Source organism: Equus caballus, chromosome 13 (genome assembly GCF_041296265.1).
Source record: "Equus caballus isolate H_3958 breed thoroughbred chromosome 13, TB-T2T, whole genome shotgun sequence".
Lineage (NCBI taxonomy): Eukaryota > Metazoa > Chordata > Mammalia > Perissodactyla > Equidae > Equus > Equus caballus.
This window is the reverse complement of record NC_091696.1, coordinates 13,174,541-13,191,224: the sequence shown is the minus strand read 5'-3', so window position 1 is coordinate 13,191,224 and position 16,684 is coordinate 13,174,541. Positions and strand designations below refer to the sequence as shown.

The following is a 16,684-nucleotide window of genomic DNA, read 5'->3' as shown; positions in this document are numbered from 1 at the left end:
CCCTACAGCTCTGTGCTCCCCAAAATGTCACATAAATGCAGCCGTGCGGACACAGCCGGGTCTGCCACCTGCCAGGCAGCCCAGCGCCTCTGCGACTCGCCTGTGTCGTCCATCTCAAGAGCTTGCTCGTCTCCACCACTGACTAGGACTCCACGGTGTAGACATACCGGGTTTCACCACGCACTGGCTGGACACGCAGACCATTTCCAGTTGCGGCAATTGTGAATAAAGCCATCACAGCTATTTCTCTCCAGGTTCTCACGTGAACCTGTTCGCCTTGCTCTTGGTGAGGCCCTAGAACGGAAGGGCTGGCTCTGCGGTGAGCGAGGCCTGACGTCATAAAAAGCTGCCCCAAATCCACACAGACACCATCAGTGGTTGCCAGGGGGCTGGGGAGTGACTGCTAATGGGTATGGGGTTTCTTTTCAGGGCGATAAAAATTTTCTGGAATTACGCAGTGGTGATGGTTACACAATCTTGTGAATATGCTAAAAACCACTGAATAGAATACTTTAAAATGGTGAATTTTATGGGGTGATTATATGTCAATAAAAATAAACCAATGAATGAATGAATGCCAAACTGTTTTCCAAAACTGGCCACTCGCTGTACACTCCCACCAGCCGTGGAGGAGTTCCAGCCCAGGCCGGTTTTACTTGTTTATTTATTTTGCTAAGGAAGACTGTTGCTGAGCTAACGTCTGTGCCGATCTCCCTCTATCTTGTATGTGGGATGCCTGCGACCGCATGGCTTGATGAGCGGGGCTAGGTCCACACCCAGGACGCGAACCAGCAAACCCCAGGCCACCAAAGTGGAGCACATGAACTCAACCACTACGCCACTGCACCAGCCTCCATGCCAGTTTTAAAGGTAAGACATCCTGGAGGCCATTCTGGGCTGCTAGGTATGGAGGAGCGAAGGCCCTGAGGCAGGACTGAGTGAGCTCTGGGCTACAGGCTCCCAGGCTGAGGAGAAAGCAGGTCTCGAGACGGGGAGGGAAGCAGGGTGCAGGGGAGGTGACTGACACTGCCCTCTGCAAGGTGGGGGCCCCTGGGCCCCAGGGCAGGGGCATGTGACGGGCAGGGGTGACTGCGGCCTACAGCAGAGCCAGGCGCCTGTGATCTATGTCCCAACCCTACCTGTGGGGGCTCCACATCCCCCTACTTCCGCTTTGAGAAACGAAGACGTTCACACTGGACTGGGCCATGAGGGGCAAAAGGGACAAGGCTCATCCGACAGCACTCTCAACCCCCTTCCTCCCCAACAGGCCAGGAAGCTGATGCCTGTCTTCCCCACTTCCTTGGAATTAGGGGGCACCATACGATCCAGGTCTGATCTGCGCAACACTGGAGAAATCCCTGAGGACAGCAGGCATGAAGGCAAAGCTTTGTGAGTAGAATGATTCTGCCCTGACTCCCTCTCTCCGTCTGGACCATGGTGTGAGGGCTGGAGGGGATGTAGCCATCTTGTGACCAAGAGACACAAGCATGGAGACAAAATCCAACATGGTAAGTCAAAACCACATGAGATGGCACTTCATACCTACTAGTATGGCTGTAATCAAAAAGACGGACAACACCAAGTTTTGGTCAAGGATGTAGAAAACTGGAATCCTCATTACACTGCCGGCGGGAATGTAAAATGGCACAGCTCCTATGGAAAGTAGCCTGCCAGTTCCTCAAAATGGTAACACAGAAGTGCCACCATGACCCAGCAAGTCCACTCCCAGGTATTTAGCCAAGAGAACCAACAACACAGTTCCCACAGAAACTTGTACACAAGTGTTCACAGCAGCATTATTCACAACAGCCAAAAAGCGGAAACAACCCAACGTCGACCAAGTGACGAGTAGATAAACAAAATGTGGCACATCCGTTGAACGGAATACTATTCAGCCATAAAAAGGAATGAAATTCTGATGTATGCTACAACATAGGTGAACTTGAAAACGTCATGCCAGAGAAAGAAGCCATACACAAAAGGCCACAGATTGCATGATTCCATTTACATGAAGTGTCCAGAATAGGTAAATCTACAGGGATGGAAAAATTAGTGGTTGCCAGGGGATGAGGGGAGGTGGGGATGACGGAGAGACTACCTAATAGGTCCAGATTTCTTTTTGGCTGACAGTAGCGAATATTCCACAGCTTTGTGAGTACGTGAAAACATACTGAAGTGTACCCTTTAAAAAAAATAATTTCAAACTGAAAAAAAGAAATCCAACATGGAGGGAGGAAAAGAACCAAGCCCCTCAGGGCATCGCAGAGCCCCCAACAGCCTCCGCCTGGCCACCCGCGGGGTTCCCCTTGTGCGGAGAAAACAAACCCTCCGGTGCAAGCCTCTGTGCTCAGGTCTTCTAGCACCTGGAGCCAAACGCACTCCTATCTGACAGCTGCAGCCCCTCACCGCAGGCCCAGACCAGAGGGGCCCTGCACACGAGGCAGTCCTCAGCCAGGCTGGTGTCAGAATTCAGCGACACAGCGAGTCAACTGGCACAGGCACTGCCTCGGCCTCCCGTACGTGCGTGCACACAGACGTGCACACACAGAAGCATGTGTCTAACAGCCCAGGGATTAACTGTGCCCTCTCCACACAGCCAGCTGCCCATCCAACAGGAACCCCAAAGCCAGGCGGCGTCCCCTCCCCGCTCTGAGACCCCGAGAGCAAGCCAGGCAGCAGAGGTGGCCCCTGGGAGGAGGGGGCATGGCCAGGGCTGGCATCAGGATGGGGAAAGCCCCCCGACCCCCGTGGCCCCACCCCACACGCCCGACCCCCAGCTGCTCCCAGTTCACTGACCAGACTGTCCTGGACACTTGCTGTGCTGGGTGCTGGGGGCAGGGATGCGGAGGGACAGGGCGGCGCAGCCCTGACCACCAGAGGGTGACAGACAAGGACGAGGACACCTGGGACCCAGGGTGTGAGGAGGGCTACGCTGGGGAGCTCAGGGCTTTAGGGACACAGAGGGGCGCCTGACACAGACTTGGGGAGGTGTCAGAGAAGCGACATCCAGGCTGAGACACGCAGGCAAGAATGAGCCCAACCAAGTGGACAGGGAGCATTCAAACGTGTTCGAGGAAGAAGCAACAGTGTTATGGAGAAGCAAGATGGAGCGTGGAATGTTCTAGAAACCAAGGGAAGCTCAGCATGGCTGGCCGACCACAGAAGCAAGAAGGGCCAGGCCATGCCTAGCCCGGAAGAGAGGTCTTCGAAAGTCCTCACCTGAACCCAACACAAGGGCCCCAGGCTGGTCCCCGCGGACCGCCTCGCCACGCTCAGAGTGCAACACTCACACGGCCACACACCGGCTGCCATTCCTGTCCTTGGACTCTTACTCACCCTGTTGGGCCCCCACCCGAGATGCCCACCCTGCCCACTCTTGGGTCTGAATCCACCCAGCCTCCAGGGCCCGGGGAAGTCGCCTCCTGCAGGCTGCCCGCAGGTGCAAGGGGGAGCAGAGGGCAGGCTCGAAAACCAGCCGCCGGCCCATGCCCCTTGTGGCCCCAGCCCCAGGGGACGAACCAGTGCTACTGTGGGGTCTTCCCAGCTTGCAGCAGCAGAAACTGAGGCACAGCAGACCCCAGGCTCCATGGGCAGAACAGGGAACATGGGTGCCAGGGTCCTCCCTGGGTAGGACTGGGGCTCCTCAAGGGCCAGCCTCTGGGGTCATCGTGTGACAAGTGGAAGAAAAATTCTTAAGCGGGACAGTGACCAGCTTCCCCGGACTGAATGTGCTGATCCTCCCAAGAACCCCGCCATGTAGGGATAACCATCCTCATTTGTGCAGAGGAGACTCAGAGAGGTAAAGTCACTCGCCTGAGGTGACACAGCAGGTCAGTGGCATAAGTGGGACATGAACCATGTCTGTCAGGCTTCAAAGGCCCTGATGGTTCCGTGGCACCCGGCTGCGAAGTGGGGAAGACCTGAGGCAGCCGAAGGAGACCCCGAAGGAGGGGTCCTGGCCTCCTTGGTTGACCCAGGGCAATCGAGAGCATCTCTCCCTTGGATGTGCTGAGGAGAGAATGTCTCAGGGAGCGGTGGGCCCCGGGCCGGTGGGCAATGGACAAGGATCAGAGGGAGGATGTGGTCAGCCCGCCCACAGAGGGCTGCCCCCCCAGAACAGGGGCAGCTACCTCCTTCCCGAAGGCCCCCTTCCCCAACCTGGGCCTCTCTGCCTGAAGCCGCCACACCTGAAAAACCAGCTCCTGGATAAACAGGAGACACACCGGGCTGGCCCAGTCACAAGACCCCCTTGGAGCCCGCCAGGACCACCCTGGTGCTGGCTGGGTGGGCAGCAGGGGTCCCGCCTGCTCCAGGCAGCCACCCAGGAGCACCTGAGGGTCCTCTGCGTGGGGCCAGCCCGCCTGAGGCCTCCCCAGCACAGCCACGAGCAATGGGGGCTCCAGCCTTGTGGGGAACAGGTGCCGGGGGAGCCCGGCTCATCAGAGAAACCGACGGATCCCTCACAGAAAACAAAGGGAAAAGCCCCAAATCGCCACGACACCTGCACAGCCACGCCATCATCCAGGGAGCCCCCTTTCTTAGAAAGCCACGGCCCCCAGAGACGGGCAAGCTCTGGTTGGGCCCCCTCCGCTCACGACACCCACCACCAGGTCACACGCAGTGGCAGGCAGAGCCGGAACCAGCCAACCTAGAAGCTTCTGTGACCAACGGACATCCCAGCGCAGCCACACAAACATTCAGGACGAAGGCCACTGCTCACGCAGGGCCAGCCACGGGCCGCGGGGGGTCCAAATGTTCTGTCCACACATCTTATCTAGAGCCCTAAAAGGTAACCTGGGGGAAAGCGGCCCTACTCTGGCCCAAAGCGGGACACACAGAACTGGAGGCCTGCGTGTCCCCACCTCCTCCCCTTGGTGGCCGTGGGCCCTCCAGGGCTCTGTGGCAGCCCACTGGCTCAGGTTACTGCAGTTGAGTCTCACGATGGCCCTGCAAACCAGATGCTCCGTTCTCCTGTTTACAGAAGACCAAACCAAAGCACAGAGATGTGAAGTCACTCGCCCAAAGTCACACAGCCCCATTCTGTCTGACCCTAAATCATGCTGCTGACTGCAATGCTGGCCTTGCTGCCCTCCTTCCCTACCCCTGGAGGAAGCCCTAGCCCTGTTTCAGGAAAACACAGGATTTCTGCCCCCAGCTAAAGAGCTGTGGGAGTGGAGACAAGGAACACACTGCCAGGGAGCCCCAGACTCTCAGGGGTGGGGCACACAGAGACAGGCGGAGACCACAGGGCACAGACAGTTCCCTGCGCCGAGCATCAATTGTTCCAGGAGCCCACCTGCCCGGCGAGGACACAGCCCAGGGCAGCGCGGGCAGGTGTAATTTCATCGGGAGTCACCAGAGGCGGAGGATGAAATTCCAGTCTGCGGACAGAGGGGTGCAGCTCTCCCCTCCCGGCTCGGGGTCAGCGCTCGATGGGGGTGGGGACGGGTACAGGCAGTGCCTTTGGGAAAATGAGAACAAGCGACCTGCCGTCTGGGCGGTCCCAATCCCCAGCCAGAGCTGGATCTCTCAGCCAGGAGAGTGCGTGGAGCTGAGTGCAGTCGCCGAACGATGGAACGCTGATGGAACACTACTCGGCGACCAAAGGAACTGGCTCCCTATGCCGACATCATGCCGGCGACTGCGTTTATGTGACACTCTGGAAGATGCAAAACTACAGACAGAAAAGAGCCGAGTGGTGGCCAGGGGCCGGGGGAGGGGGCTGGCTGCAAACGGGCGGGAAGGAACCTCTGGGGGACGGAAGGCTCTGTATTGACCGGGGCTGGACTGCATGTACGTGCACACTGGTCAAACTCCTTAAACAGCACATTGAAGACCCAGGCACCTCCCTCGACGTCCCTCACACCTCGACAACACACATCATGACACGCAGAGTGGGCCCCTCCTCCACGCCTGCCTGGGGCTGGATGCCAGGACCTCACAGAGACCTGCAGACCCCGTGCCTCTGCGAGTGTCTCACTGGCTGATGGAGTGACAGAGAGATGAAGAGACACAGGGATACTGACCCCCTTTGTGGTGCTTCTGCCAGTAGCCAGAAAAAGTACCTCAAGACCCCACTAGATCCAACCAGCAAGCAGGCCCGGCCCCGTCCAGCCCTCCAGGAGAGAAGCAGCCTACAGGGTCAGCTGCAGCCACAGGCCCAGGAGGGACAGGGGCCCCCTCCCCAGCACACAGCCTAGCTGAGCGCCTGTGAGCTGCCCAGGACCCCAAGCCTACAGGCCCGAAGCTCTCCCCCCTGGCTTCCCACCCATGTCCACTGCAGACTGGAGTTGGGATGACCCATGTTCCCCTGCTGCAGAGCCCCACATGAAGCACTGAGCCCCGAACCACAGCGCCACCCTGGGGCTCGGGCAGGACAGGGGTGTCATCTCCATTTTACATGGGAACACATGGCCAGACTGACAGGGAGGGGAAATGGACAAGACCCTGCCCATCACTTCCTGGCCCTGGGCCCCCCGCCCTGCAGGGGCCTCAGGGCTGCAGAAGCAGCCAGGGTCCTGTCATAGATGGTGGCGTGGGGGGATGGTAATTCCCAGCAACCTCAGTACTGTATTCATCGGGCGTCCTTCCAAGGGGACAGCCCCTCAAACCCTGGACCAGCCCGGTGAGGACCCTCCCCTATCAGGGACCCCAGAGGCAGACTCTCTAAGCCTTGAAGGGGGACATCACAGCACTCAGGCCTGGCTCTGCAGACCCTAATCTGGTGTCTAACAGGGGGCTACCTGGCAGCTTCCGCCCTTCTCCCAGCCTCTGTGAACAGGACACTGCATGGACCACAGCGGCAGAGGAGACAGAGAACCAGGGCTTCCCAGACTGGGGATCCCTGAGCCCTCTCATCGCCCAGGCCCAGTCAGAGGTTTGAAAGCTCGGACCGCAGCCTGGAGAGAGCCTGACTCAGGAAACGAGGATGAGCGCCACCTGATTCGAACTTGCTCCAGACCAAGCCCAGGGCCTCAGGGTGAGCCCGGCCCGGCCCCCAACCCCTCCCCGGCCCCCAATAGTCTCACGGCCCAGAGGCTGTGGCTGCAGGGCTGCCAGATAAAATATAAGAACCCCAGGCCAGTGTGAACTTCGGTTACACAAGGAAGTTTCTAGAATAAGTTACATCCCCCATCCCGCATTATCGGTGGCTTATCTGAAATCCAAATTTAACTGGGCGGCCCTATTTTTACTAGCTCAATCTGGCACCCGAAGCAGGTGGTCCTGAAGGAGGGAGACAGGTGGGCGCACAAATAGCTCCGGGTCAGCCAGGCCCAGCTCGGGACCCCAGGGAAGGGGGCTGGAAGGAGGGCTCTGCTCACAGCCCGAGACACCCCCATCGTCCCCCCAAGCCCATGTAGGGACAAAGCACAGCCTTCCTCGGCCCATTCAGGAGCTCTCACGCCCTCCAGAGAACAAGGGCGCAGCCCCTCCATCGCCCTCTCCTCGGCTCTGAGCCCCTTGCTGTCATCAGCCATAACCCACAGCACCGAGTCTGAAATGTCAGTGTGCCCTGCTGGGCATTAGGGTCACAGATGGCCCCAGCCAGACATGCCTGCAAACAAGGAACCTGGGCGCAGCAAGGGGGCTGGCTCCCCTTGGGCTCCACCTGGACAGCCCGACACCTACACACAGAAGTCTCCACTATCACCCTGCCGAGGGGGTGACATCTGACTGTCTTCTGAGCAGGTTCGCCTCCTCCTCTCCCACACACAACAATCCTCCCCACCACTCTGCCCCGCTCATGAATTCCTGCCGAGAATTCCCGTCCAGCATGCCGAAGGAGCCACGTCTCCTGGGCCCACACCCTCCGGTAGGTCTAGAGCCCTGGGCCCTGCCCCTCTTGCCAGTGTCCATGAGTTAACCCTGCAGGCCTTGTTCCCAGGCCGCCTTGAGGCCTCCGCAGGCCCCATGGAGCTGGACACACACTCCTGGCTTGTCCCAAGGAACCTGACTGTGTCCCTGGCTGCCTGCATCAGACAGAGAGATGCCCACAAACGGCCGAGGGTCAGAGGACTGGGAGAGGCAGGATGGATGACCCCCAGGGAGCAAAGCCCCAGGCTCAGGTTTGGGGGCAGACAGGCTGCGGTGACGGGGAGAAGGGAGCCCAGGAGGATGGGGAGCAGGAAGCTCAGAGAAGGGAACGTGCCCCCGAGATGGGCATTTAGGAAGGAGAGAGAGTCTGCTTGGCAATGCGGGCCATGGCTCTGGGGCAGGATTTCACTCATTTAGTCAGTCAAACAGGCACTCAACAAGTATCTGAGGAGCTCCCCTGGGGCTCTGGGAACCAAAATCAAGCCACCGTTGACTGGGGAGACGCACGTGTAGCTTCTGAGTGAGATCAACGTTGGGACACAGGAAGGACAGGATGTCATGGGCACAAGCACCTTGGCCAGCCCTGGGGACGAGGCAGGCCTCCAGCCCGAGGACCTAACGGCCAGCTAAGTTCTGATGGAGCAGAGGAAAGAGGCAAATTCTACAACCCCTACCCCCCACCCTAGCCAGGCGAGGCCGTTAAGGGAAGACCCCCAGCCCCCTCAGGGGAAGGGTAGGAAGAACCTTCCAGGTAGAAGGAACAGCGTGTGCACAGGCCATCAGGCGGCTGGCAGGACTGCAGGATTCAAAGAGGGGACGAAGGAAGCAGTGGGTGGGCAGACGAGCGCCGAGATGCACCAGACCCAGAATGAGGAGGGACCAGAGGTGGTCTGTGGCTCCAAGGTCACTCTCAGGACACGACATCCCAAGCCATCACCCACCACGCAACCCTGAGATCCTCGCCGGGTCTCTGACAACTGGGCCGCCACCACTGTGTGGACGCGCTGGCTGCCAGAGACGGGCGGGCCACAGGAACAGCTGCTCCGAGACCCCTATCATTACGTCTGCCTGCGTGTCAGAGGCTGGCCCGGCTCTGGGGGACTGCCTTAAATGAGCACACAAGGATCTGTGAAAGCACACTGCTTCCTCCAGCATCCGAGAACAGGCCGCCTAAGTGGGTTAAGCAAGCCCCCACAAGGCTGTCTTTAAGACCCAGTTTTGCAACCTTCAGCCCCGAGCTCTCCCATATTTTGAATGAGTGGCCAGAATGCCAACCCTTCCTCGTTTCCTCCGCTGGGGTCCTCTGGGACCCTCTGAGTCAGAGCCTCGACTTTCTAGGTCACCCTCAGAGCAAGCTACAGAACGGGGTGTGGTTTTAGGCCTCCCACATCCCAAAAGCAGATTGGGGGTTCTGATATCCCGCCCCCTTGGGGCCAGGCCCGTCCCTTGGTCCGCAAGTCGCTGCTCAGAAGAGGGCAAAATCTGCCTCACACCCTCCTGGGCCCCGCGCCGGGCAGCTCTCGAGAGCCCTGACGGCCCAGCCTCGCCGCCCTTGCACCCAGCCCCTCCCCATCAGCAGCCACCAGCCTCCCAGCCTCCCAGCCACCCGCCTCCTGCTCCGAATAAATAATCGATGGCGATGCCCTTTCTCTTTGGGAATGACGCTGCTGAAATAAACGGGCTGCCCCGAGGCACCTCCCAAACTCCAAGGCCCAGGGGCCAGTGCCCAGGAGCCCTAGGGGCCCGCAGACCCAGCCACGGGGCAACCAACACACAGAGGGAGAAGACGGCCAGTGGAGGTCGGAGCAGCTTCTGGCCCCTTCCTTCTCTGTGAGCAGTAGGAGAAGCGCAGCGAATGCCCACTCCTCTAGAAGCTCCTCTAGAAGCTGTCCAGGCCTGCCCCTCACCCCTGCCACCAGGCCCAGGGCAGCCCCATGCCCCACATAGCAGGTACCACACTCCATCCAAGGCAACGCTTCCCCACGGGCCATGCAGGGAGACCCCTCCACATCGAGCTCCCTCACTCCAGCTGGAGTAGGGACACAGGACCCTCCACCCCAGGCCTGGTCCTGGGGGGCTGGGTCACAGTCCAGACGTCCAGAGCTCCAGCCCCGTCCAGCACGGCCAGGAGGGGAGAGCTCTCAGCTGCACGGTCCCCCTACGCCCCGGGCCAGGCGGCAGGCGGGCGCTGGGGAGGCCAGGACAGCGGTCAGGCCCATCGTTCCCAGGGACTCAGCAGGGTGGTGGGCATCAAGCACCCTGCGGCCCCTCCACGGGCCTCCCTGCCCATCTGCAGGAATTCGGAGACCACCCACAGATGGGCGCCTCAACTTGCTCCTCTGGACCCTTTGTGTCCCCCACTGCCATCCTCTGAGTCTCTTCCCCCCACCACCCCCCGGGGGTTCAGCTGCCACCACTCAGGCCAGCCCCCACCCAGGGGACCCCAACAGGAACCACCGTGCTGGGGCAGTTCTCGCTGCGTCGGACTCAGCCTGTGAGCGGGAGACGCGGGCCAGGAGACGGCCCAGCCCGAGGAAGGCAGGGGTGGGGGGAGGTGGCAGGGCGGGGGCCGCGGCCTTCCCAGCCCCTGGGCTCCCACCCTGGCGCCCGCCACCGCGGGCAGCAAAACTGACCTCATTCGCCAACAGCAGCAGCCTGCGGGCGCCCGCCCAGGGCGCCCCCCAGCTCCGGAAGGGCCGGGGTGACAGTTCCCGGCTCCCCCGCCCGTCGCGGCAGGTGGGGGCGGCCGTCCCTCCCCTCCCCCGGCCCGAATTATAATCCCAGTCACGTGCCTCCCAATGCACCCAAAAGCCGGACCCGGATTCTGTAACACCTGGAGGGGGAGGGGCGGGGGCCACGGGGGCGGGAAGACAAGGGGAGAAGGGCCGGGGCGCCCGCCCCCCGCAAAAGTTTCTCCTACCTTGGAGGATCCCCAAGCGCTCCTGCCAGCGGCGCCCCGGCCCGGCCCGCGGCCAGGACTCAGCCTCCTGCCGCTGCCTCCTTAATTAATCCGGAGAATGGGGGACGGGGAGGCGGAGGGAGCGCGGCGCGGCGCAGGGCGCGGGCGGGGGGCGCGGGGCAGGGGCGCGGGCCGCCGGGGAGGGGGCCGCGGCGGGGCTCTCGGCCGGCCGGGGGGCTGGCGCTCGGCGGCCCCCACCCCGGCGCGGGCTGCGGCGGAGGGCGGGGCGCGGCGCGGGGAGCGGCGCCGAGAGCGGGAGCGCAGGGAGCCTCTTTGTTCTGTAATCCCAGTAAGATTGCCAGCCATTCGCCCCGGCCCTAATCCCAGCCCCGCGCAACACCACCCTCCATTGGCTGCCATTTACATACGGGATTAGCCCGCCCGGCCCGCCCCGCGCCCCGGCCTGGGCACCGCGGGGGGAGCCCCGCGCCCGCGCGCGCGCTGCCCCAGCGCCCGCCGCCGGGGGAGCCTGCGGGAGGGGCTCCCGCGGCCTCGGCGCCCCCTGGCTGCCCGGCGCCGCCCCTCCGCCCCCCTAGCGCCGGCCGGGGCGGATTAGGAAGCCGCGGCACAGCCCCGGAGAGCGGGGCGCAGCGGCGGGGCCGAGGGTCAAGGTCACTCGGCGGGCGCGGGGAGGATCCCAGGAGGCCCCGAGCGCCCAAGGCCGGCGCCTCCACTCGGGAGCTGAAGTCGGCGCGGCTGGTCGCTCCCGCCTGGCCCGGGTTATCTCGCAGTGGCTTGGCCCAGGTACCTCTTTCAGCCTTTGTCCCCTGGGATGTGAAGGAAGGCAGTGACATGCCCAAGGTCGCAGCAGATCCGCTTGGCCACGCCAGGTCCCATCTTGCCTGGGCGGCCCTCCTGATCCCCCGACCCAGGCTTCTGCCAGCCCCTTCCCCCGCCATAGCAACGGCCCGACTGGAATGAGGAGCGCACCTCGCGTCCTCTCCCAAAACGCGCGTCTCAATTCGGCACAAGGAGGGCCGGAGCCCTGTGCTGTGCCTGTGCCCTGCTGGGCACTCGGGGAGGGACACAAACGGGGCAGGCCCCAACGCCAGGGAGCTCCTGGCCTGGATGGAGAAAGCCAAATGGCCTGTGAGAATCTGCCAGGTCCTGGCAAAGCCCACAGGGTCTTCCCCCAGCCTCCTGGGCCCTGCCGGGGACACAGTGGGCACTTGGTAAGGGCTAACCTCAGCTGGCCAGCTCTCCCCCTGGCAAGCCCACAGGCCCATCAGACTGAGAGCTCCTTCCAGGCAGGCTGTGTCCACATGTCCCAGAGGAGCTCTGGTGCCCACTGAAAGCCTTGCCCACAGAGGGTGTTGGCCAGAGGGGTGGGGACTGGGAATGAGGCCACAGATGCTCCCTCCATCCAGTGCTGCCCCGTGCCCTCTTGGGGGTACCTCCTCAGCCCCCTTGTCACCAGGAGGCCCAGGGATACCTCGAGGCGCCCTCTTCTGTCGTCCCCCTCAGACACACATCCCCACCTGCCCTCTGCTGGCCCTGGCGTGTCAGCAAGGCTGAGGGGAAGAGCCAGGGTCTGGAGCCTCAGTTTGTGGGTCCACATCTTTCTCTTGCTCTCACCATTGTGTGACCTTGGGCAAGGCGATTCACGTCCCTGAGTCTCCGTTTCCCCCTTCCCGCAGCCTCTCAGTCACCTGCACTGTTGGCCCTGCGGTGGATAACCTGATGATGGGCCCCTTGCCAAGTGGCTACTGGGCGCTGCCTATATTTTGTGTAAGTTCTCTGTTCCTGACACTGAGCCTGCAAGGGGGGTCCCATTGGCCTCATTTTACAGTGAGGTGAAGTGACTTGCTTCGGGACACATGGCATGTGAGTGACACTGCTGGGACTGGCTCCCTAGCCCTTGTTCTGCCCACTGACCTGTTGTCTTTCCATTACATCTCTACTGACCCTTGAGGTGCTGGGGGCTCGCCCTCCCTGAGCTCAGCTAGGGGAAGCTGGTCCCAGGAAAGGCTGGCTGGTTGGGCCATTGGATTCTGGGCAGAATGCTTCTGGGACCACAAGTCCTGGGGCAGTGTCCCCAGGGCCTAGAAGAACTGAGGCCTGGTGTATGCTCAGGACTGCCCTCTGCAGGCAGAATCCAGAGCATCAGGAATACAAGCAGAGAGCTGGGGGTGGATGCGGCCCTCCTGCCTCTGGGCTGCTCTTCCCCACGGGAACAGCCAGCCTGACCTCAGCCTCACCAGGGCAGAGGCCGGGGGTGGTGTGGTACAGCAGAAGGTCCTGGCCTGGCACGTCCAGGCCTCACTCAGTCACATGTGACTAGGGTGTGACACCTGGCTTCACATTCACTGGCTGTGTGTCCTAGGCCAAGTGGACTGGCCTCTCTGGGCCTCAGCATCCTCATCTGTAAAATGGAACCAAGATAGTCCTTTCTTCGTGAGATTGCTGTGAGATTAAATGGCACGTGTCAAGAAAATGTAAACAAGAAAAATGTTTAGTGGAGTGCCTGGCACCTAATGGCTGCTCCGTAAAGGATAGTTCTGGACTTTTTAACTTCTTGACTTCATCTAGGGGCAAAGTCTGACGTGGAGTCTTTGCTCGAACTGCTGTTCGTGAGGAGGTGGGGACTCAGGACAAGGTCGTGGGCGTTCACATTGTGTCAAGCTCAGTTCCACCTGAGAAGGGCAGCCACGGCAAGTCCTTGCCTCCGGGGACTTCTGCCGGCTTTGTGAAGCACATTGCCGCTGGCCCTGCCTCGCCCTCCCCCGGGCCTGGCCAGGTGCCCCTGCTGCCCAGCTGTGGAAACTGGTGCTCCTCTCGCTGCCTCCCCCTTAACTCCCTCCAAGCCACAGGACTTCTCATCACAAAGCCCTTTGTGTGCCCTCCTTGACTGCGCCAGGCGGCCCTGACATCCCCGTGTCACCGGTGGGAATGTAGGATACAGGTCATTTGCGGGAGTGAGCTGCACCTGGGTGTCCTGTGTCCTCATCAGCCCAGAAATTCCCAGGTGGGAGCTGGTCTCTTCCTCCTGATCCAGTCCCGTGTCCCAGGGTCTCTGACCAGCAGACTGGCCACCAGGGAGAACTGCCCATGTGGACTCAGCCGCCTGCTCCGCTGGGGTTTGGGCGCAGTCCCATTCCCTGACCTCCTGTGTGCATAATTTCCTTTCCCGCCGTTCTGGGCCACTTCTCCTGGCTCCTTGTTCCTTGGAGGTAGGGCTCTACAGGGGCGGGGGTGCCGGTGGGACAGCCCAGCCATCTCCATCAAGGTAACCCTTCTCTGAGCATTGGGACAAGCCCAGAGGTAGCCTGGTGCTTTGCTGCCCTGGATGTGACCACAAGGGACCAAAGGTGAGGACAGTGAACCCAATGCCCTCATCTCACAAGTTGGCAGCCTGCCGTAGGGAGAGAAGAGCTGACACAGAGCAGCGGGGGAGGGGAGTGGCAGAGGCGGACCCCGGACTCCTGCCCCCACCTGCCACTCCTGTTTACTGTCTCCATGGCTTTCCTTGGATTTTCAGGAAGATGGTTTTATCTGATAATTACTATTTATCCTTTAAAAATGAGACTTGAATGGTTCCTGGAACCAACTATTCCTGTTTCTCTTCAAAGCAACCTATCTCCTGTTCCATCATGGAAACCAAAGGGAAAATCAGATTTGACATATGAAAATGTGCTTTCAAGGCAGGGTCCATAAAACAAGATCAGACAAGGCGGGCACAGAATCTAGATGTTAAATGTTATCCCTACCAGCCAGGGTGTCCAGATGGCCTGGGGGGCCGCAGAAGGGGGAGAGGGTAGGTGCTGGACTTGCTAGGGGGCCCCCTGAGTCTGTGACCCAGGTCTCTAGCCTCCCGGCCTTGGAAGGACCATCTCCCGGGCCTCCAGGGTGTGTTGGTCCATCTCCTGCCTGAGCCCTGTTCTGGATGGTTGTCTCCCTGGCTTGTCCAGGTTGCTGAAGACATGTCACTTCCCTCACTGGGGCATTTGACCAGCAGGGCAATCTCCTAGAGTCCCCAGACCTTCCGGGCCGCCCAAAATAAAGCCCTTGAGCTGGGATTTCAGGCACCCTCGCATGCTGGGGCGGGGACAACTGAGAGCCAGGGAGGTCCCAGACACGGGCGGATCCGAAGCCCCAGGGCTTGGCCCTGGTGAGTGGTCCAGGGCAGCACTGGCCAACGGAAATAGGACGCGGGCACAAATGCGCGCACAGAGGAAATTTAAAATTTCCTTGTAACTGCGTTAGGGAAAAAAATGGTGAAATTAATTTTAATGATATATTCTATTTAACCCAACATATCCAAAATGTGTTCATTTCAACATGTAATAATATTTTTAAAAATTGAGATAATTTACAATCTTTTCCTTGAACTAAGTCTGTGAAATCCAGCGTCTGTGTGATACTGACAACACATCTCAACTGGGACCAGACAGACTCTCACAGGGGACTAGTGGCTACATATTGGACAATGCAGGGCTGGGGCGTCATTTTCCAACCCTTTTTAAGTCACAAAGCCTTTTTCCCAACAATCTCTCACATAGAAACTCAGTCCACAGGTGAGCTGAGCATGGGCTCCTCTGGAAGGGACAGGATCAGGGGTCCCACAGTCCCCTCTCAAGCACCTTCATCTGCTGGTTCCGCTCAGAACCGCTCCTCAAAGCAACCATTGCAAATACTAATAATAACGAAAACGAACATCTGTCAAATGCTAACTCTAGGCAGGGCACGGTGCTGAACGTCTTACATCACGCCCTTTCTGTGGGAGGAACAGACTCGGAGAGGTGCCCCAGGTTACACAGGTGGCTTCACGTGGCCAACATCCCACCCAGAAGTGGGACTGCCCGAGGCTGGGGGGTGAGGCCAAGCTAGAAGGGGCCGGGATAAGCGGGGAGCACAGTCCCTGCCCCTCACGTCGCCCCCCATGAGGGCCCTGCTTCCCCGGTCTGGGGACTCCAGCCTCCCCTGGGCTGGCAGCCTCCCCACCCCCACCCAGCGGGAACCCACAGGCTCCGTCTTCCTGCAAGTCCAGGCAATTGCCTGCTAGCGAATTTAGTTATAAATTAGTGAAGATTTAGAACTTTGGGGCCAGAAGGGGGAAAATGAGGGGTAGCACTTCAAAGCAACTTCCCCAGATGCTGTTGGAGAAAACCAAGGTCGGTCAGAGAGCTCTGGGGGGACTAGGGTTCTGTGTGGTCTCAGTGGAGGGCTGGGGGGGAGGGGATGCCGAGAGGCAGCTCCCCACCCCAACGCTGGGAGCTGCAGCGTTTGGCATGCTCTCTTCTCCCTGAGCCTCTTGTCTCCTCTGCAAAGGGGTTTCTCACAGCCCAGGGCCTGTGAGCCCTGCCCCAGCACTTGGCATGAGGTGGGGGACCAGATGTGGCCAGGGGGTGAACTGGAACTGGGGGTCATGGGCGAGCACCTTCCATCTCAGTTCGGCTTTGACTGGGGGACCTGGCCTCAGCTTCCTTGCCTCATATGCTTGTTAAAAGCGCAGGTCCAGACCCTCCCAGGAGATGTGTTGGCTCAGACGCTGGAGGGGTTGGGGAGAGGCCCGGAACTTTGTGTTTTGGAAGACAGTCCTGGGTTGGCCTGGTGGCACAGCGGTCAAGTTCGCACGTTCCACTTTGGTGGCTGGTTCAGATCCCAGGTGCAGACATGACACGGCTTGTCAAGCCATGCTGTGGCAGGCGTCCCACATGTAAAGTAGAGGAAGATGGACACGGATGTTAGCTCAGGGCCAGTCTTCCTCAGCACAAAAGAGGAAGATTGGCAGCAGATGTTAGCTCAGTGCTAATCTTGCTCAAAAAAAAAAAAAAGAAGAGTACAGTCCCCAGCTCTTTCTGATGCACATTCCATTTGGAGAGCATGGGCCTTCATGTTCTCAGAGAGCCGCTCAAGCTCTGGCATCTGTGGCTTAACAACACTCAGCCACACAGTACCAGCCCACAGCCA

The 16,684-nt window shown here is 60.2% G+C and overlaps 1 protein-coding gene across 14 annotated transcripts in view; it reads right to left on the bottom strand.

The window, feature by feature from the left end:
* GTF2IRD1 (GTF2I repeat domain containing 1) overlaps positions 1–11,834 on the bottom strand; it is a 110,298-nt gene extending 98,464 nt beyond the window's left edge. For 6 of the 14 annotated variants that reach the window (XM_023655487.2, XM_023655491.2, XM_070231750.1 and 3 more), the window contains exon 1: positions 10,736–10,874. The gene's annotated coding sequence lies outside the window, so the exon portion shown is untranslated. Of the gene's footprint in view, positions 1–10,448; positions 10,578–10,735; positions 10,938–11,522 lie in introns of those variants that run through there. The other 8 variants (XM_023655494.2, XM_070231749.1, XM_070231748.1 and 5 more) reach the window with 7 other exon arrangements.
* Positions 11,835–16,684: the final 4,850 nt, after the last annotated feature.